The 22,302-nt window shown below is 43.6% G+C and overlaps 1 protein-coding gene across 3 annotated transcripts in view; it reads left to right on the forward strand.

Moving 5' to 3' along the window:
• Nucleotides 1-651: 651 nt before the first annotated feature.
• The window catches only part of LOC124625759 (actin cytoskeleton-regulatory complex protein PAN1-like), a 278,818-nt gene continuing 257,167 nt past the window's right edge, over nt 652-22,302 (forward strand). For 2 of the 3 annotated variants that reach the window (XM_047149198.1, XM_047149202.1), the window contains exon 1: nt 652-786. The gene's annotated coding sequence lies outside the window, so the exon portion shown is untranslated. Of the gene's footprint in view, nt 787-16,515; nt 16,537-22,302 lie in introns of those variants that run through there. The other variant, XM_047149200.1, reaches the window with a different exon arrangement.

Below are 22,302 nucleotides of genomic sequence, written 5' to 3' on the forward strand. Positions count from 1 at the left end.
TAGCAAAATGGGTAGTTACTTGAATGTAACATTTCCGAAGCTTGCAATGGGGCAAAGCATCTTCTCATATTGATCTACGTTTGTTTCGACAGGATTCAGTAATACAGAACTATGATCTTCATTTGCAGCTTTACGACAATAAGAAAATCTTTCATCTAAATAAAACTGCAGAATCCAAAACAATACCAAACATTGTCCAAAAATAAGAGATTTATAGTGATAAACACGCCCAGGCGTTTCTGCCTGCAACAGACCTGGCTTTCGCCGTGCCTAGCTGACGTGACGTCACTAACAAGCGCCGAGGCCTTCCCTTGAGTCGGTGTTGGTGTGGCTCGATGTTTCAAATGTTGCCACACTGATTACGACAACTATACGCAGAGAAGCAGACGAAGACCAGCCCTCTACGATAAGACTACCGTCTAACAAAAATAATATTTAATTTCGCGTATGTTTATCAGAAAGGAATCAGAGATGAGGGACTCTCATACCCGAAAGCTCGCGAATTTCCAAGCGTGTGTACCTCAATTCGGTGTGCATGGTTGGCAGTGTTATCTCCGATGCGTGTATGCTATTTTTCGCTGTTACGTCAGGAATCGTCGGAAGCGGCAGCGTGGTTTCTGCGCATGCGCGAACGGCTACTGCCTGTGGAGCTGCGCGGTTAGCTGCCGCACAGTGGCTTGTGAGCGTTCTCTGGTGGCGGTAGGTAGTTTCAGTCCGCTCTGCACAGGTGCAGCGTCCCAGTATGTGAGAGGGGAGTACCCAGTGTTACTGATTGACGCGTAACAAGTAAGTTAGCAGCTCCAGTTACTTTAATTACTGTAACATATCGCATAACTTTGTCATCGAATATTTATGAAGAGTTACTTTTTGAACGGCGTATTCGGCATGTGATATAATCGCTTCTAAATCCTACTCGACTCGCAAATGCAATACAGAACTGTAAATTGTCGTTCGTGCGTTCTTAGAGAAGTGATGCGACACTGAGAACAACTGTCACTCTACCGGTTTCCGATTACTGTATTTGGATACATAAAACAGTCTCATCAAAGAAAAAATAACAACGAGGGCTTGGTGGAAATTAAAAATGGCCCTACTTCTGCCTGTAGTACTCAAGCCGAAGTTTGGATACCAGCAGTTTGGTTGTCAGCGTTATCTACACTCTTCATGTCTTTCTGTCATCTTCATTTCTCCGTACGAGCTACAGCCGACATGTTTTATAGTTTGATATGTACTTCAGACGTAGCGCCTTCCTTTAGTTCTTTTTACAGTGACGTAGCCTCTATTACTGTTTTGCAGACCCTCATGTCTTAATAGTTGACTAATAATCTGAAATTATGTTACAGTAGGGTGTCATGAAGTCCTTTTCTTTTGCATTCTTAAGAACATTGTAATTCGCTATCTTATCAGTCCAACTGAACTCAAAGAGTGTGCCTGTAACACGACGTTCCAAAATAATTCTGCCTCTTCTTTTCCCCCGTTTCTATAGTTCATGGCAGATATTTCTCCGATCTGCTCTGTAACAGGACACTAATGTGAAACGACCAAACTGAGACTGCCTGTCTGTTGGCGTTAATACGAATTTAATGTCTAAGTAACTGGAATTTATTTTTATTTTACAAGCTGAGGAGCAGTAATCATCGAGTAGTAGGAGCGTGATTTCAGCCCAGTTTGATGTAGGTTCCTTACAGTTCAACAGAAAAGCCTTTCAGTATCGAGTAACAAATCCTGTGAAAGATATTTGTTTTTGAACGAAATACTAACATTCAAATGAAATTAAATGTGCATTTTTCATTAAGTGAAACGAGTTTCAATAAAGTGTTTCCATCGTCGACTTTTTTTACTTACGAAACAGTTTATGCTAATTAATAATGTTTTTATATGTTTGGTACGTAATATACCAGAGAGGCTGCAAAGTTATACAGACCTTCTTTATACTTCATAACATCAAAAGATTTCCAACTATTTGTGAGACATTTCTTAAAAGTGACTCTCTTTTCAGCGTTTGGTCCAGTTTAAAACAGAGGGAACGGAGTTGAGAGTGACTCCCTGTGACCCTGAAATTACCGCGTGACGATTAATTGATTTAGAATTAGAAGTGGTTACATACCTCCTTGATGCGTTGTTATTTTCTCACTGAAATTAATCTTTTCGTAGCAAACAGTTTGTGTTACCAAATGTTTTTGGTTTTGGCTCTGTTTTTGACCATGAAGTAACTGTACTATATTGATGGTAGACAATGAAAACTCGTAACCCTATTTTGCAAAATTTTACCGGAGAAGCAAAATCGGATTCTTAAAAAACAGTATAAAGTGATACAAATAAAGCTGCTACATGTTACCTGTCTAGTAGAAGCCTAGTTATTGACAGATAAGAGGAATTAATGCGATGCCAAATCTCTCTTTGAAGGAAGGAAGACTGGATTTAATATCCCGTCGACATCGAGGTAATTAGACACAGAGCACAAGCTCGGATAGCGGCAAGGATGGGGAAGGAAATCGGTCGTGCTCTTTGAAAGGGACCAATTCGCCAGCAGCGATTTAGGGAAGTCACGGAAAAAGTAAATCTGGACGGCCGGACGTGGGTTTGAACCGTCGTCCTCTCGAATGCGAGTCCAGTGTGCTAACCCCTGAGCCACCTCGCTCGGTCTCTCGCTTTCATAATGGAATTACTGATTACTGGAATTACGAAATTTTGGGAGACAGATGGGGTTACGACGTTTTCATTGCCTATCATCGATGTGCACTTACCAACACATCCTACAAATCAAGACGGAACAACTTCTTACACCTGCGTGTGTTTTCTGCAAAATACTTGGTCTACAATTGCAAACTCCTGTGCACGGAACAGCAGTACAAATTTCGAAATGTAGAGGTTGTAACATTCTACTCGGTGGTTAAGGCAATTTTATTTTTGCAAGATGTTTGGTCACTGTTCTTACTGCAAAAAGAAATAAAAGGAATGGTACAGTGTAATAATGTTCCCGTCGGAGTCGAGAAACCGTACTCCAGCTAGGCTGCAGATGAGGGAAGGAAGAACACGCGTTTAAGGAGCCCTCCTGGCACTCGTCTAAAATAACACTTTTAAACCACAAAAATCCAAATATTCATATTCTGCTACCCCTGAACACACTCCATTCTCCTAGCGCCTGCGACTCCTCTTTGGTCCCTATCTGGGTTTACTGATGGACTCTTATTACATGGTTCTGTTGCAGAGCAGTGGGTGCACCAAGCACCAGTAAGCATATTTCAAAAAGATTTAGCGATGTTCCAAAGTTGTAGTGCTTTACTGTGCAAGTGAATCTCCGAACTTCAAGACTGCTTTTAAATAATATAAGAAAAATAATGTTTCTTTGGACAACAGCATACATCATCTGGATGAAAAACGTTGGTCCCTTAGCGTGCCTGCAGACTGTTGTCTGCATCGTCCGCCATCTTGTAAGGCAGAAAGTTTTGATCAATGTGCACGTAATTAAGGATTATGTACTCATTTACTGTTGAAAATCTAATTTCGTGAATTATAACAGTGGCTGAGGGAGTTAATCGAGAGATAAGACGAGATCGCAATACTTCTTTGGGAGGCGTCTACGTAACCAAAACAATTGGTTCCTCTAGGTGAGATACGAACTTTACATAGAACCTCTCTCGCAGTTTTGTTCCAGCAAATGGTAACAGAAAAGTAAATGCTCCCAAATATTTCGTGTTATTTGCTGTGTACATCTTGCAGGAAACCGACGCATTTGCAACACTATTGCCCATCAACTGTCGTCGCCTCGTACATACGTCTGTTTCCAAAATACACCACGTACATAACTAATAAGTGCAGATACTTTTCCTGAAAACTCGATAAATGACGCTAAGTGGCAATGCTTTAAGTAGGCATTGCATCAGGACACATACCCAAGTGTGCAAAACTGTATTTCTGTTTAGATTGAGATGTATGTGATATTGCACATTTTAATAGCAGTTTGTACTTAGTAACATCTCATTTTTCATAGATAACATTAATCAGTAGTGGCATGGCTGAGCAAACAATGGCAACTTTGTTCAAGGTGCCTGCATTGAATACGATATTTAATTTTACAAATTACACGTACATGTATGTTTAGAAGTGTAGTGCCTAATTTATCGATTTGTGCTGAACCTCATGCCCTTATGTTACAACGAAATCTACGATTAAAACATAAATAAAAAAGAAACGATCCAGAGACATAATTACAGAAACCAGTACCTCTATGTTAGAAGTATTGACCCTGGCTGTTGCGACACTTGTCCCACTGTGACACAAGGTGGTGAATGGTTGTCTCATAAAATTCCCGGGGCTGCGATGTTAACCAGTTTCGCATGTATAGCTGGACGTCGTCATCCGAGGTTAATCGTTTGACCCTCAGAGCATTTTTAAGGGGGCCTAAAACGGCGTAATCACAGGGGGAGAGGTCCGGACTGTATGGAAGGTGGCCGAGAGCCTCCCATTTGAATTTCTGCAGGAGTGCCGCGACTGTGTTGGCCGTATGAGGCTTTGCATTGTCGTGGAGCAGAATGACCCCATGGGTGAGATTGCCTGGTCGTTTTGATTGATCGCTTGGCGAAGGGTGGTCAAGGTCTGCGAGTAACGCTGGGAATTCACTGTTCTCCCGTGCTGCAGGATTATGCCATCAGAAGCGGGCCATCTTGGTTCCTTTAAAAAGGGTCTGAGGGGCAAACGATTCGCCTCGGACGACGACGTCCAGCTGTACATGCGGAACTGGTTAACATCGCAGACCCGGGAATTTTATGAGACAACCATTCGCCGCCTTGTGTCACAGTGGGATAAGTGTCTCAACAGCCAGGGTCAATACTTCCAACATACAAGTACTGGTTTCTCTAATTATGCCTCCAGCTCGTTTCTTTTTGAACGCTCGTTACAAATGTAGAGATCGCTGACTTTTACCCTCAATCATCAAGCCGCAACAAAGTTGCTACGGACCAATGTTATCATAGTAAAGGTTATGCAACTGAGCATATGTTAACCAGACTGTTTGTGCTACTTGCAATGACACTGCTGTTGTTGAACACTGAAAGAAGGATGTAAGAAACAAAGAGGTTGCTAGAGACAGAATACAACAGGATGAACGTCACGAAAGAGATCGATGGTTTCTTTTTGAAGCTACAATTACGGCATTCACATTAATTGATTGAGTGAAACCATAGAAATAGTCAAAGTGGATGGTCGAGCGGGAATTTGAATCCTGTTCCTTTTGAGAGTGAAGTTCAGTTCCTGTACTGCATCGCTTTCTAGTTCAGCACTGAGTCATATGTCATTCAACTCATAAAATGGGAAAAAAATCTTTGATCCAAGTTTCAATTTACAGTTTCTTAAAACCAGCAGACATTTTAGGATCTTGGAGGAACACGCTAGGATTCAATTAACAGAACAGTCGTTTGTAGCGTATTGTTGAGACCAGTGTTTTTGATGCATAATGTTGAAAAGATTTCATATTGGTGACGTCACCGTCAATCATTTGACATAACCAACAGCATGGCAGTCTCACACCCATTGATACTGTTATCCGCATTGACGGAGAGGGCAATGCAGAATTAGAAGAAATATTAGGAAACTGTGAGGGGCAGTCTTCCCACTGATTCGACAGATTATTATTACTATTATTATTATTATCTTTTTTGTTTTTAGATTTTCCAAAGAACCAAAAGGGAAAGAATTAGTATCATGAATCACTGTTGCAAATTGCCTGCAAGTCAAATACATCACCACATGTGTTAGACACTTGTCTTGTGACTCGCTCTGAAGATGGCCGGACGATACGCGGCCGAAATATCAGTAGAAGAAATTTTATTTGCGCGGCCGCATGCCCGAAATTTAATGGATTAAGGGGGCGCTAATTTGCGTTCGCGGTGATGGCGTCCGATATCAACCCAGACGAGTTCCGTATGATTTACATATGTGCATTTGGTCACCGAGACATAACCTGAGTTCACTCCCATCCTCCTGAAATCACTGTTGCATGGCTCTGGGTCGGACACACTGTTATACAGCTGTCGGGGAAGATATCAAGCATAAAGGAAGGCAGTAGGACCGGCCGCTGTGGCCAAGTCGCTCTAGGCGCTTCAGTCCGGAACCGCGCTGCTGCTACGGTCGCAGGTTCGAATCCTGGCTCGGGCGTGGATGTGTGTGATGTCCTTAGGTTAGTTAGGATTAAGTAGTTCTAAGTCTAGGGGATTGATGACCTCAGATGTTAAGTCCCATAGTGCTCAGAGTCATTTGAACAATTTTTGGAGGCGGTAGTTCGCGGGTGTCAGCGTGTGCAAGAGCAGGAGAACGTCTCCCATAGCATAACACTGTTGCCGCCAGCCTGCGTCCGTGGCGCGCTGTGCGTTTCGAGCCACCGTTCTCCTCGAGGACGGCGTTTGTGGAGACGACCATCGGCCTTGTGTAGCAAAAATGTGATTCAGTCGAAGAGCCGACACGTTTGCATTGATCGACGGTCGAATCCCGACGGTCGCGTGGCCACTGCAATCGCAACTGACGATACGGTTGGGTCAACATGTGAACACGTAGGGGTGGTCTGTTGTGGTGCTCCAATGTACGATGAGTGCAGTGCTCCGAAACACTTGTGCGTGCACCAGCATTGTGCTGTTTCGGCAGAGATGTCGCAGATGATCATCTACCCCGCTTTACATGGCAGACAAGCCTCTGAACCCCACGGTCTGTCAAGATATGTGGACGTCCAACCATTTAACGCCTAGCGGTAATTTCACTGTCCTCCTACCTATTTCCGTAGATGCTCACAACAGTAGCTTGTTAACATTCTACATCTACATGACTACTCTGCAATTCACATTTAAGTGCTTGGCAGAGGGTTCGTCGAACCACAATCATACTATCTCTCTACCATTCCACTCCCGAACAGCGCGCGGGAAAGAAGAACACCTAAACCTTTCTGTTCGAGCTCTGATTTCTCTTATTTTATTTTGATGATCATTCCTATGTAGGTTAGGTTCAACAAAATATTTTCGCATTCGGAAGAGAAAGTTGGTGACTGAAATTTCGTAAATAGATCTCGCCGCGACGAAAAACGTCTTTGCTGTAGTGGCTTCCATCCCAATTCGCGTATCATATCTGACATACTCCCTCCTCTAGTACGTGATAATACAAAACGAGCTGCCCTTTTTTGCACCCTTTCGATGTTCTCCATCAATCCCACCTGGTAAGGATCCCACACCGCGCAGCAATATTGTAACAGAGGACGAACGAGTGTAGCGTAAGCTGTCTCTTTAGTGGACTTGTTGCATCTTCTAAGTGTCCTGCCAATGAAACGCAACCTTTGGCTCGCCTTCCCCACAATATTGTCTATGTGGTCTTTCCAACTGAAGTTGTTCGTAATTTTAACACCCAGGTACTTAGTTGAATTGACAGCCTTGAGAATTGTACTATTTATCGAGTAATCGAATTCCAACGGATTTCTTTTGGAACTCATGTGGATCAACTCACATTTTTCGTTACTTAGCGTCAACTGCCACCTGCCACACCATACAGCAATCTTTTCTAAATCGCTTTGCAACTGATACTGGTCCTCGGATGACCTTACTAGACGGTAAACTACAGCATCATCTGCGAACAACCTAAGAAAGCTGCTCAGATTGTCACCCAGGTCATTTATATAGGTCAGGTACAGCAGAGGTCCCAGGACGCTTCCCTGGGGAACACATGATATCACTTGAGTTTTCGACAAGCTTCGCTGTTTTCGTGACACTCCTTCACAGGCTCTGCGTAATAATAATCTGCCCTTTGTCAGAGTCGCTTTCCCCATTGGCGCCCCAATTCTTCGCTAGGGTGATTCGCCGCCCGTGTCTGCTCCGCTTGCATACGTCGCGGTGGGCAGTTGTCATAATGTTTTGGCTTATCCGAGTACTTCGATCATATACAGCCTTTCTAAATGTTTGCTACAAACGTCTGGAAGGTAAAGGCAAATTCCTTAAAACTGGTTGTTCCTTTTAACATTTTTTCGCACAAACCACTGTTACTGAGAGTCACTGGGGATACCCATCGTGAACAGCTTAAGCAATTCATGCGTGAGAACAGCTTAGCGTGGACTGAAGAAGGCGCTCGACGACAGCTAGACCTTGTGAAACAATTGTCCGGGCGTTATGTACACGTTGTTCCACGTCGTCGATGTCGTTATCTCCATTGCTGTACACGACACTTCTCATATTTCCCCAGAACGAAAAGTTAGTGGACGATGGCCAAGGTTATTCACCGGAGCTCCACGTCCCAACAGCCGTAACGAAAGGTTAGGTTAAGAAACCGGCACACACATAAGCTGAATCCCATTTACCTGCACCATACATAAAGAACATGGCGCGGCGCTCTTAGTGAGAACATTTTCCAGTAACAATTCCACGTTTATAGGCTGCAAATGGTTCAAATGGCTCTAAGCACTATGGGACTTACCATCTGAGGTCATCAGTCCCCTAGATTTAGAACTACTTAAAACTAACTAACCTAAGGACAATACACACATCTATGCCCGAGGCAGGATTCGAACCTGCGACCGTAGCAGCAGCCCGGTTTCGGACTGAAGCGCCCATAACCGCTCGACCAAAGCGGTATGGGATGCAAGAGAGACTCTATCCCAGGACTCATTCGATGTCCATGGAATATACATGCAAACAATACCCTAGTATAATCATCAGCAGTCCGCCCCCGGTAGCTGAGTGGTCAGCGCGACAGAATGTCAGTCCTAAGGGTCTGGGTTCGATTTCCGGCTGGGTCGGAGATTTTCTCCGCTCAAGGACTGGGTGTTGTCCTAATCATCATCATTTCATCCCCATTGACGCGCAAGTGGCGTCAAATCGAAAGACTTGCACCCGGTGAACGGTCTGCCTGACGGGACGCCCTAGTCACACGACCTTTACATTTATCATCAGTAGACTCATACAAATTTCTTAAAGGACACACATCAACTGAACTTTGCTCTCCATGACGTCATATTTCTGCGTTTTGATCCACATCCTCTTCTATAGCAGCTCCTTTTCTCATCTGTTTCACCTTCAGTATCAGTTTTCTGGATACTGTTTTTCCGTAAAGTGTGCTTGACCCGAACCGTATGAACTAATGAAGTATTTAAGTACATGAAATGTATTCGCAGTTGCGAATACGAACAACTATCATCTGCAAAAGGAAATTATGACAACGGAAATTTGTGCCACACCGGGACTCGAGCACGAATTTCCTACTTTACAAGAGCGGTTGCTTTAACCGCGTTGGCTTTCCATGGGGACATATTAATTGCTAGTCGTTCCCTGGTAGCGGCGGATAAATACAGTATTGCAGAACCTGTGTTGTTAAGGAGAACGGTCCAATGGTCCTTTGTACATGCACGCATGTCCGAAGGAACACTGCATCGTTCTCCTTAACATCACAGGCACTGCAACATCGAAAATACACTCATGTTCGTAAATTAAGGATAATTGCAGAATGTGGTGCCACACAATGTGGCACTACACAAAACTGGCGCTAATAGCATAGGGACATAGGGAACACTCACGACACAGGTCTGTAAGTCCACGGTATTGCTGATAAGTTGAGAAAACCGTCCCGAAACACATGTGCTACAAAACGGCACTGTTTCCTGTGCATGTACCCAACATCAATATGGGATATGATCACCATGCGCACGTGCACAAGCCGCACAACGGGTTCGCATACTCTGGATCAGGTGGTCGAGCAGCTGCTGGGGTACAGCCTCCCATTCTTGTACCAGTCCCTGTCGGAGCTCCTGAAGTGTCCTAGTGGTTTGAAGACGTACAGCGATACGTCGACCGAGAGCATCCTGGACGTGCTCAATGGGGTTTAGGTCTGGAGAACAGGCAGGCCACTCCATTCGCCTGATATCTTCTGTTTCAAGGTACTCCTCCCCGATGGCTGCTCGGTGGCCGTGCGTTATCATCCATCAAGAGGAAGATGGGACCCACAGCACCCCTGAAAAGGTGGACATACTGGTGCAAAATGACGTCCCGATAAACCTGACCTGTTACAGTTCCTCTGCCAAACACATGCAGGGGTATATGTGCACCAATCATAATCCCACCCCACACCACCAAACCACGACCTCCATACTGGTCCCTTTCAAGGACATTAAGGGGTTGGTATCTGGTTCCTGGTTCACGCCAGATGAAAACCCGGCGAGAATCACTGTTCAGACCGTACCTGGACTCGTCCGTGAACATAACCTGGGACCACTGTTCCAATGACCACGTACTGTGTTCTTGACACCAGGCTTTGCGGCCTCTCCTGTGACCAGGGGTCAGAGGAATGCACCTTGCAGGTCTCCGGGCGAATAAACCATGTCTGTTCAGTCGTTTGTGTGTCTGGAGACAAATGTTCCAGTGGCTGCAGTGAGATCCCGAGCAAGGCTACCTGCAGAACTCCGTGGCCGTCTGCGGGCACTTATGGTGAGATATCGGTCTTCTTGTGGTGTTGTACACTGTGGACGTTCCGTACTGTAGCGCCTGGACACGTTTCCTGTCTGCTGGAATCGTTGCCATAATCTTGAGATCACACTTTGTGGCACACGGAGGGCCCGTGCTACGACCTGCTGTGTTTGACCAGCCTCAAGCCGCCCTAGCATTCTATCCCTCATAATGTCAACAATATTTCTTTGAGCCATTTTCAACACACAGTCACCATTAGGACGTCTGAAAACGTCTGCACATTTACTCACTGCACTGTACTCTGACATGCACCAACACACATTTGCATATGTGGACTGCTGCCAACGCCCCGTGCGACGACCGCAGACCGCAGGTCAAATGCACCACATGGTCATGGTTCAAATGGCTCTGAGCACTATGGGACTTAACTTCTAAGGTCATCAGTCCCCTAGAACTTAGAACTACTTAAACCTAACCAACCTAAGGACATCACACAACACCCAGCCATCACGAGGCAGAGAAAATCCCTGACCCCGCCGGGAATCGAACCCGGGAACCCGGGCGTGGGAAGCGAGAACGGTACCGCACGACCACGAGATGCGGGCCCACATAGTCATACCCCGAGGTGATTTAAACCCGCAAACCGCTCACCAGAGCGTTGTTTCACTATGTATCAGCATTATCCTTAATTTATGAGCATGAGTTTATTTACCAGTTACCAGAGCAGCAAGACATCAAGTGTACTGGAAGGACTTTTTCTCTGTCACACTACTGCTAAGTTACTGTCTTGAAAAAAAAAGTTTCAAATGGCTCTAAGCACTATGGGACTTAACATCTGAGGTCTTAAGTCCCCTAGACTTAGGACTACTTAAACCTAACTAACCTAAGGAGATCACACACATCCATGCCCGAGGTAGGATTCGAACCTGCGACCTTAGCAGCATCGCGGTTCCAGACTGAAGCGTCTTACCAGCTGCTCGGTAGTTATGACGTATACAATATGACAACATTCGTTGTCGGAGCTTCCAGCTCGGATACGTCCTTCATGATGCTCTGTGCCGCCCAGCCAGTCTTGTACTTCAAATGAATATTGCAGACAGATGTAGGAATCTCGCATTGGTGTCCGGGAAAAGATGCTAGCGGAAGTGGCGTGTTTCTGACCTGTTGTGAAGTGTCAAGAGGGTGTCAAGAGTGTATCTCTTGAGTTTGGACGGCCGTGAGGATTGTTTATACAGTGCAGTGTTACGTTTGTGTTGCTATGGATGAAGGCAGAGTTTGAAGCTAGATTCTACCAAGCAGTCCACCCTTAAGGACCATCTGCAGACCTGCCGAGTTTACGTACCCGTCCAATTAACGGGTTATCGTCGTGTCACATACCATCTATCGCATAAACATCTGCGGAGAGGCTTGGAATTTAATCCAGGAAAGTGACTCTGGTAAGGGGACAGTGCCTCCCAGTCATCACGATTGCGTGCAGATTTATAGTTTACGCGCGGCTTGCCCACAAATGAACGTCACAGAAGAATGACCTGCAGATTGCGAAACGTTAAAAAAAATTGGGAATTTGCGACTAGGACTCACGCAGCGAGGGTTCCGTACAAACTTAATTATGTATAAGTCAGTTCACGTATTCCGGGACTCAAGGACATCGATGACTTTCGAGATTTATCGACATTGATACTGGCAAGATATCAGCCCTGCGGCTTCCAAGACTATTCGGAATATTTTAATTTCAAGTTTAAAATCCGATAACAAATGACAAAGGAAGTCTTTTTTTCTTTGTGGTATAACTGCAATTTAACAATTTTCTAATTTTTTTTCTACACTTGTACTGTGAAACTTTTCTTCTTGCCACACTTCATGATTCTACAACAAGGGGAAATACCCTGTAGATTTTCATGAGTGAGTTTGCGAGTAACAAAATACCTGGCATGAATGGCCGTATCTTTTGACTACACTGACTTCCAAGAAGCAAAGGTTTAGTGTACCGCCAAGGGAATATAGATCCTAGTATGTAACGTAAATTTTAACGTGATATGTATACCTGTTCCTGAGAAAAAGAAGTCTTCGCTACAGTTTGGAACCGCGCGACCGCTACGGTCGCAGGTTCGAATCCTGCCTCGGGGATGGATGTGTGTGACGTCCTTAGGTTAGTTAGGTTTAAGTAGTTCTAAGTTCTAGGGGACTGATGACCTCAGAAGTTAAGTCCCATAGTGCTCAGAGCCATTTGAACCAATGTACGTTCACCGCGATGTCGACAAACACGGATGCGACCATCATGATGCTGTAAACAGAACCTGGATTCGTCCGAAAAAATGACGTTTTGCCATTCGGGCATCTAGGTTCGTCGTTGAGTACACCATCGCAGGCGCTCCTGTCTGTGACACAGCGTCAAGGGTAACCGCAGCCATGGTCTCCGAGCTGATAGTCCATGCTGCTGCAAACGTCGTCGAACTGTTCGTGCAGATGGATGTTGTCTTGCTAACGTTCCCATCTGTTGGCTCAGAGATCGAGACGTGGCTGCACGATCCGTTACAGCCATGCGGATAATATGCCTGTCATCTCGACTGCTAGTGATACGAGGCCGTTGGGATCCAGCACGGCGTTCAGTATTACCCTTCTGAATCCACCGATTCCATATTCCACTAACAGTCATTGGGTCTCGACCAACGCGAGCAGCAATGTCGCGATACGATAAACCGCAATCGCGATAGGCTACAATCCGACCTTTATCAAAGTCGGAAACGTGATGGTATGCATTTTTCCTCCTTACACGAGGCATCACAACAACGTTTCACGAGGCAACGCCGGTCAACTGCTGTTTGTGTATGAGAAATCGGTGGGAAACTTTCCTCATGTCAGCACGTTGTAGGTGTCGCCACCGGCGCCAATCTTGTGTGAATGCTGTGAAAAGCTAATCATTTGCATATCACAGCATCTTCTTGTGTCGGTTAAATTTCGCGTCTGTAGCACGTCATCTTCGTGGTGTAGCAATTTTAATGGCCAGTGGTGTATGTGACGTAAATGGCCGTATCTTTTGAGTGTACTGACTTAGAAACTGACGTTTATTACACCGCCAAGGGACCATAGACTTTAGTATGTGACATAAATTTCAAATTGATACGTCTACCCGTTCCTGAGAAAAATAGGTCTGGCAACACGGAGGGACAGACAGTCTGACAACAAATGACAATTTTTTTTTGTGTTATATAATTACAAAATAACAATTTTCGCATTTTTTTTTCTTTTGGTTGTTGTGCGAAACCTTGCTTCTTGCCAAATTTAATGATTATAGGTCAACGGAAAGTACCCTGTAGATTTTGATGAGTGAATTCGCGAGTATCAAAAACGAATGGCCGTATCTTTTGACTGCATTGACTTAGATGCTTCACTTTAGTACGTCACCAACGGATCGTAGACATTATGTGATGTAAATTTCAGCTTGATATGTCTACTCGTTTCTGAGAAAAAGGGCTTTTGAACAGTCGGGCAGACAGACAACAAAGTGATCCTATGAGGCACCTTTTTTTACCGGTTGAGGTACGGAACCCTAAAAAAATGGCATTTCTGGCACGGGTTTGGCGGGACACGAGCCGTTTGTGTTATTTTTCAAACAGCGGTTGGCGCAGCGGAAATGGTGCAGAACGGTAATCCGAAGTCCGTGGGTCGGAGTCTCTACGCCTACATTTATTTTCAATTTTTACGTTAATTACACTTCAAATAAACAGAAATCATGCTCAGAATATTGTATTTATTAATATTTTGAGAACAGGCATGAAAAGAAAAGGAAAAGGAAAATTTGGGATTGCAAATACATTTTCAGAAAGGAATTGTAAGGTGTACAAGAGAACCTCGTATGTAATATTAGATACTTTTATTATTTGACAGTTGATTCGCTGGGATGATATTTATATTAAAAACAGGGCATCCAATAATTTTCACGGTATGTTGCACATATTGTAAACGCCGCATTTTTAGAGTTACAGGGTCGTTCTAAAGTTTCTACAGAAAAACAAAAGGTTGACTGTCATCAAACAGTTTGGCAGTAAACCACCTGTAATGCATCGTTTCGCCAAATGTTATTAGCTGTTGATGTACCATTGAATATATTTTGATGCGGTCTTTTCGTTATGTGATTTCTTTTTCTCACTCTATGAGACAGGAGCTGCTTTCTGATAGAAAACGTAGTGATAAAAACAGACATTGTAGGATTACATTACAGCAGCTATCGAGGATTGCTCGAAAATCGAAACGAAACTAACGTGATACGAACTTCTGTACGCTTTAATTACAGTCCCTTCTTGGAATTAAAATTCTGGGGTCCTCGTGGACGCAATACTTTCTCCGAAATTTATATGCAATCTCAAATTTTCCTTTTCACGCATTCTTCGAAAATATTAATAAACACAATTGAAGTGTAACTAACATAAAAATTGAAAATATAAGCAAGTTTCAACATAGGAATTCCAGCCATTCTACAGTTTTACCGCTACGCCAACCACTGCATTGTAACGTAATGGCTCATCCTTTGCCCGACCCGCAACAAAAATGCATTTTTTTTCCTAAACGCTTCGCCATCTGGATCTCCGACTTCGCTCACTTTCCTTTTTGGCCAAGGCGTGCATGTACCATAAATGTGGACGAAATCGATGGTGACGAGTAGCTGTGATCCGCTTGTGTCTGTAGATGAACAGTACGCCGCCATCTTATTATCTTCTTTATTGCTAAATACTGGCGGTGAATGTTGCTTCAACACTCGGGATGGTTAACATTTGGAAACACTGCATAAGCGCGCATCAGCGACCTCGGCTGAGGAGGTGTGCGGAGCCACGTTACTAAATCGTTATATTTTCGGACACAGACGTCACGCCAGCGAGCGCAGCAAACAGATGGTCTCTGATGAAACTCTTGATCAAACGCTGACTTAACGATTCATTTCAACGATTATAAAAATTCACTTCTTCCACTAGAACGGAGGAGCAGCGAATCAGTAAGTTGATGTTTAGCTGGGAATTTCAAATAGATCGCGTATCAATAACCAATGCCAAATTTCTACGACGGCTACTCGGAAATTAAGGTCCAATCGGGCGTGGAGAGGAAACCCGATGAAACTTTGCACATACGTGTTGGGCGGTGTCTTTAGTATGCCCGTCGATCGCGTCATGTCGCTCTTTTCAATTATGAGCGCACAGTAAGCACGTAATGATGCATAAAAAGTAGTATCTGCCGCCTAGTACATCATGTAGCCCACATAACATAGATGTCGTGCGTTTCCTTCTTCGTGACAACCCTCGACCGCAGTCTGCAGGGGCAGTGAAGATGCTCATGCAGCGTTTTCGATGGGAGGCTCTTGATCACCCACAACACAGCCTGTAATTGGCTCCCCCTGCGTTTCATCAACACTACGACAGATGGCAAAGTCGAAGCGGGGACTTTGTAGAGAAGGAACTGGAACGTGTAGCTAACTGTTCAAATGAAACATTTTTAATTTTCACAGTGATTCCCATTTCGCGACCCATCGGACCGTACCTTCCAAATAGCCCACGTATTTAAACTGTTTAATGGGCAAGACATTCCACACAATGACACGACATCTGTTAACTGTTTTGTTCGAATATTATTTCAGTTCACTTCTTCCATCATGGCATTAGTTTAGATGTAAAAAACTGAAACCTTCCTCAAGCTGAAGGTTGTTTTGAACATGCCAGTGACTTACTAGGCACACTCTGATTCCATGTAGTAGTTCCTTGCTTTCTTTCGGCCTGTGTAACTTGGACTGTCAAATCAGATGAAAATGATTTGTGTGTGTGAAAATTTCTAAGTTTCCAACTAAGATGCAGCTTAGAAATTTTCACACATACAAATCATTTTCATAGGCTCAAAAAACAACCTGACAGAAAGAATCCTTCGAGTGATCGGAAATCGGACTCGAATCGTTTAAGTGCAACCATTTTAAATGTACCTCATTTGAAGCACTGGCCTTTCAGCTTCAGTCGAACCGTGCATTGAAATGTATGATGTATGATGTTTGCTTGAGCAGCTCCCATGCAAAATTTTGTTGTTATTCCAGAACCCGAAGCCACAGCTTGGGGCTGAAGACTGCAGTCAGGTAAGCTCACCGCCTTAGACCACCTTAGAAAAATTATTAGTCACCACTTTAAGACTCGTACACACTAGGCCAACGAACGACGGAGACTGGATTCGGCCGAACGTTGGTCGCCAATACACTGGCGTTCGGCTTCTTATCCACACCAAACGAAGGGCTTGTGGCTAAGAGATTCGGCCACGTGGAATCGCAGTTGGCTCTGATAACTTGCTGACGTGGCTCCCGTTTTGTTATTGTTATAAAGCAGCGTTTTAATTACAACTTCATCGACCGATATTATGAGGGAAGAAGACGATATAGCAGTCGTCGCATGTGCAACACTTATTTTACTACAAGAAGCTGATTATCAAAAACGGAAAAGGAGAAACGATGCTCGTGGCTGGTTCAAATGGCTCTGAGCACTATGGGACTCAACTGCTGAGGCCATTAGTCCCCTAGAACTTAGAACTAGTTAAACCTAACTAACCTAAGGACATCACAAACATCCATGCCCGAGGCAGGATTCGAACCTGCGACCGTAGCGGTCCTGCGGTTCCAGACTGCAGCGCCTTTAACCGCACGGCCACTTCGGCCGGCTTAAACGATGCTGGTGGTCGACCTCTCTTTTGAAAAATAGGGGACATTATGGTGGGACAAAATTAATATCTACTTTAAAGCTAAACTGGAGTATAGGCTATTTCATAATTTTTATCTAAATGAAAGTTACAGGTTTCTTATTGTTATTGAATTGTGTAAGCCCTGAAATTCCCAAAGATAACACCTCTTTTTGGAGAACTGTATATGCAGCAGAAAGTTAGTAGCCACTCCCAGTTTTGTTTCTCTTTGTCGTTCGCGGCGAAAAGATGTCAGTAAAGACTCCATTTCCTTTTTCAAATCGTGCAAATCGCTTTCTAATTGCAGAGTTATACCCCTCCAAGTTTTTAATCTTTTCAATTTGTTTTTATAATCGCTGTTCGTAGGGACCCCATAAACATATCTGTTCACGATAAAAAATCTATCAGATTTAGTGCTCTCCATTTTCACTCGATACTCCAGTATTTTTAGACACAATAAACATACACCCATAGCGAGAGCAGGCAGTGCCTCCAGGGGACACGAATGTTAAAGTGTAAGTTCTTCAAGACAACAATAAGTCGCACTGAGTGTGTTTTATTGATTGTTTTCGCTCTTTAATTTTACAGCCACTAACGAGCGAAACCGGTTCATAAAAAGTAGTAAGTGCTACTTGTGGCGGCCATGAAAAACTTACACACCCTTGTTTTAGCTACATAACAAATCACTACTGAACCAGCGAACATTCGACGTGGCGTCCACACTAGAGGATGGCTCCCAACGCCAACCGACCGCCGAGGCTTTCATGTTACCGCCGGCAGACCTAACCGCACCCAAGGCCAACCGCTTCGTTGGCTCCGATTTAGCGCCGATACACACTAAGCAGATATTGGCCAACGAAGCGGTTGGCTGTCGTTCGTTGGCTTTAGTTGGCCTAGTGTGTATGCGCCTTTAAAAGAGCACGCTGATCGCTTTTAAGCACTGTCGACATTAAGCAACTGGCACGTGTCCCGCCATCTCTGACAGGACATGACAATGAATGTTGCCTCTGTACCACACGATTGTATGAAAACGTAAGATGAGGCGACGTGGAGAAGTGACAATGGCGGAAATGATTAAAACTGTTATTTGTAATTTTGTCGAAGTTGCAATGAGAAGTAGCCTTCATTTGCTGTGACTAATCAAGAACATGAAGTTACCGCAAACCTTCGATAGTACGACAAATAACAGTTTAAATAAAAAATAAATGCTGGAGGTTCATAAATAAGCTATTGTGTTTAGACGTTCCCACGACCACGCCGAGAATGAGGTTGCCCGATTTGTCAACGCAGACTTGCAAGGTGTCTACATGGAATGATGTACCACTCGCAACAATGAACACGGTGTAGGGATAGTTGTCATAAAGAGAACTAGGGACTGTAGGAGAATGTGACGCCTTGTCAGTGACAGCCAGTTTCAGATTCCACAGAAATTGCTGCTGTCAGTGAGCGCAGGTCCATCTTGACCAGTTTCAAATGGTTCAAATGGCTCTGAGCACTATTGGACTTAACATCTGAGGTCATCAGTCCCCTAGACTTAGAACTACTTAATCCTAAGGACATCACACACATCCATGCCCGAGGCAGGATTCGAACCTGCGGCCGTAGCTGCAGCGCGGTTCCGGACTGAAGCGCCTAGAACCGCTCTGTCACAGCGGTCGGCTTCGTGACCAGTTTCCTAGCGAAAATTGCTAAGGGAACTGCATGCAGTGGACAAGCAAAGTAGCTGATAAATCTGTACGTTTTCAGTGGACCAAACAATACAGAAACTGTGACCAACTAAAGGCGTGTAACGTCGTCCGACAAGTCACGATTTGTTTGTCCATAGTTTGAAGCACGCTCGTCAGTACCTTGTAGAAGAAAGTGTGCCACGTAATGAATATTCAAAAGCACCTTAATTATACTTGCTTTCACAGATTCTGCCACTTTCATTTTCGTCCTAGGCGGAGAAATCATATGACTGCGTTCGATTAATAGACATGAATGGGCGTCTGCGAAGAGTGCAAAAATCACAACTATCGGGTATGTCATTGAAACTATAAGCCACTGTCCATACCTTAAGATGAATTAATAAGATCAGTGCTACGGAGCGATTCTTCTTAGAACCTACCTTATGTACTACAGCCATAAGTAGGCTACTTAACATATGTGAACAGCCATAGAGCTAATGTTTCATAATTTGCGCAAAGACAACTTTTGCAATCGAGAAACACATAGAGGCGCCCTGTAACGATGTTCCAGGATTCCAGATGTGTATGTAATAGTTGCAAGACCGCACAAGCAATGCGCTATTGCATCTGACGCTAGACCTAGGGCATATCAACATACATCCGAACCAAACCAGATCTTTAACAGAAATTTATTTATTTGCAATGACAGAATCAAACAGTATTGAACACACACATACACAGCTTAACAAATAATTAAATTATAGGACTATACATGTTACGCAGTGATGATGATGTCCCATACTCCGAGGACCGTATAAGACGATGCGGGAGATCTGCACCGCTGACTAGGCAAGGTCCTAGCGGAGGTGGTTTGCCATTGCCTTCCTCCGACCGTAATTGGGATTACTGATGATGATGATAAAGACGACACAGCACCCAGTTTTCTCGAGGCAGGGAAAATCCCTGGCCCCGCCGGGAATCGAATCCGGGACCCCGTGCGCTGGAAGCGAGAACGCTACCGCAAGACCATGAACTGCGGACATGTTAGACACCAGCAGAACAAAATTTGACAACCTCAAGAGCACTGGTAGTAACTTGTGAGAAGTTTTCCACGGTACACTGAGTATAAGCAACGCTATTGCAAGTGGTCTAGGTTCATCCTACCCCACATTTACACAACGCAGTCTCCACATGAGCAAGGTTGCTGCAAGGTCGCTCAGTCACTTCCAGCTAGTCCACTCTTTTATGTAACCAAGAAAGAGTAATCCTCCAGGAATCATTCATCTTTCCAGGTACTAAATTCTAGCGCATGCGCGTTTGTAGTCTCGTTGCTGTGGTGGAGCTAGCATGAGTGCATCACTTGTTTTAAGCCTATTTTTTTTTAATTCGGTGGTGAACGCGCTTTCTAATAACCCAAAACAGGACGAATTTCAGATGTACTTCCACTGGGGTTGCTTATACTCATTGTACCGTGGAAAGCTTATCGCTATTTACAAACAGTGCCCTTGAGGTTGCCAAATTTCGTTCTCCCACTGTCTAACATATATATAGATCTCTAATTAAACTAATAGTTAAGCTGTGTATGTGTGTGTGTTCAATACTGTTTGATTCTGTCATTGTAAATAAATAAATTCCTATCAAAGACTTAGTTTTGTTCGGATGTATGTTGACATGCCCTTGGTCCAGCGGCAGTTGCATTATCTTCCAGAAAGTCAGGCTCTTTTGTAGTCTAAACACGCTGGACCTTACGGTTATCTATCGCATTCTTCAGCGTCTACCTGTACACGTCGTTAATTATTTGATATACGTTGCATTTTTACAAGAAAGAGATCTGATATTCATATTTCCTGATACTTGAAACTTACAAAACAGCTGTTTCACGATAGCGGAGAAGATTATTGTTTTGTTGATTTTCATTATGTTAAGTTATTAATTGTGCAACTATTTCATCGTTGCATAACGTGTAATGAAAATGTCGTTGTTGTGTGCGAAAAATATCAGCTACAGCAAATATTCTTCACTTGAAGGTGTATACATAGAGCCCTCTACATGAAAGCCATCTGTTCCTCGATCGCCCTACGCCTATCTTTCCTGTTCTTTTATAATCTATTATTTTTTAACTGTCTTCCCCCATTCTGCTAGTATTTTGTTTCCATTTTATGCGCCATTGCTCTTTTTCTCATTTTTGCAGTTTGTATTGTCCTTTCCCTACAATCCTGATTTGTGTTTGATCTCTGTGGGTATGTCCTTTTATGTCCTTAAAAGTTTCATTTCAGCCCACAGTATTCTTTTTTTGTGCTTCTTAGTTACTGTTAGAGATTCGCTTCCACGTATTAGAGCTTGGGTAGCCACTGCATTTAAAATTTAGCTTTCTATCCTTCCTTGCCTGGCGTACAGTGTTTTGTGTTGTACCACGTATCATTTAAAATTCATTTTGGTATCCATAGTTAGCATTGCAACCTAACAGCTGAAAATGTGACACCTTTCCTATTAATCCTCATCCAGTACTATTTTGTAGCGTTGTAGAAATTTACCTTTTAAAGCAATTACATTCATTTTCTACGGAAATTTTTAGGTTATAATTCTTACATATGAGATATAGCTCATGTGTTGCAAATTAAAGGTTAATTTCTCTCTTCTTGATAATTAGTTGGTGATTATTTGATCATCAGTAAAGAGCAAAGTGTGTGTGTGTGTGTGTGTGTGTGTGTGTGTGTGTGTGTGTGTGTGTGTGTGTGTGTGTGTCCTGATGCTACTGTGATACCCTGTATAGCTTGCCGTTTATACTGTCCGACAGTGTCTTCTGAGTATATATTGAATATTGTACGCGAAAGGCTAAAACTTTGTCGCACTCCTCTGTTGATTTTCACTGACCTGTCTTCTCTTTCGCTGTTTTTATTATTATAATTTCTGTGTACTGACGCAGACTCAGTATTTAACGTCTCGGATAACCCTCCTTTCAACATGATTTTACGATAGTTGTTTCCGTTCTCTCTATAGAATCCCTTTACAAAATCTCTAATTGCGATGTAATCTCCAGGTTGTATTCTTGGCACTTTTCAGTTAAGTGACACGCAATAGTAACACAGTCGATGTAAGATCGGCCCTTTGTAAAGCCAGTTTGTTCTTTCATTAGGAAGGCTTCAGCTATGTTTCTCACTCTGTTATTAATCATTATTGCATTGAATTTGTAAGGAGCATTTAGCAGGCTTATTCCTCTGTAATTAATGCACACATGTCTTCCTCCTTTTTTGTAGAGCAATCTTCCGCAATTCACGCACCAACCTCGTCTTCCAGCATCCACTGAAGAACTGTAAGGTGCGCAGTTGTAACATCAGTCCTCCACATTTAAGGAGTTATAAAATGAAATTACTTATTATAATGGCGAATGATGGGTACATGTAGTTAAAACTGAAAATGACTTGGTAGTTTTATGTTTAAACCAGTACGCAAAAATTCCGCCTAGTGTAGACTGCTGCTGTTGTAAATAATTGATAATTTGTGGTTCT

Source organism: Schistocerca americana, chromosome 8, assembly GCF_021461395.2.
Source record: "Schistocerca americana isolate TAMUIC-IGC-003095 chromosome 8, iqSchAmer2.1, whole genome shotgun sequence".
Lineage (NCBI taxonomy): Eukaryota > Metazoa > Arthropoda > Insecta > Orthoptera > Acrididae > Schistocerca > Schistocerca americana.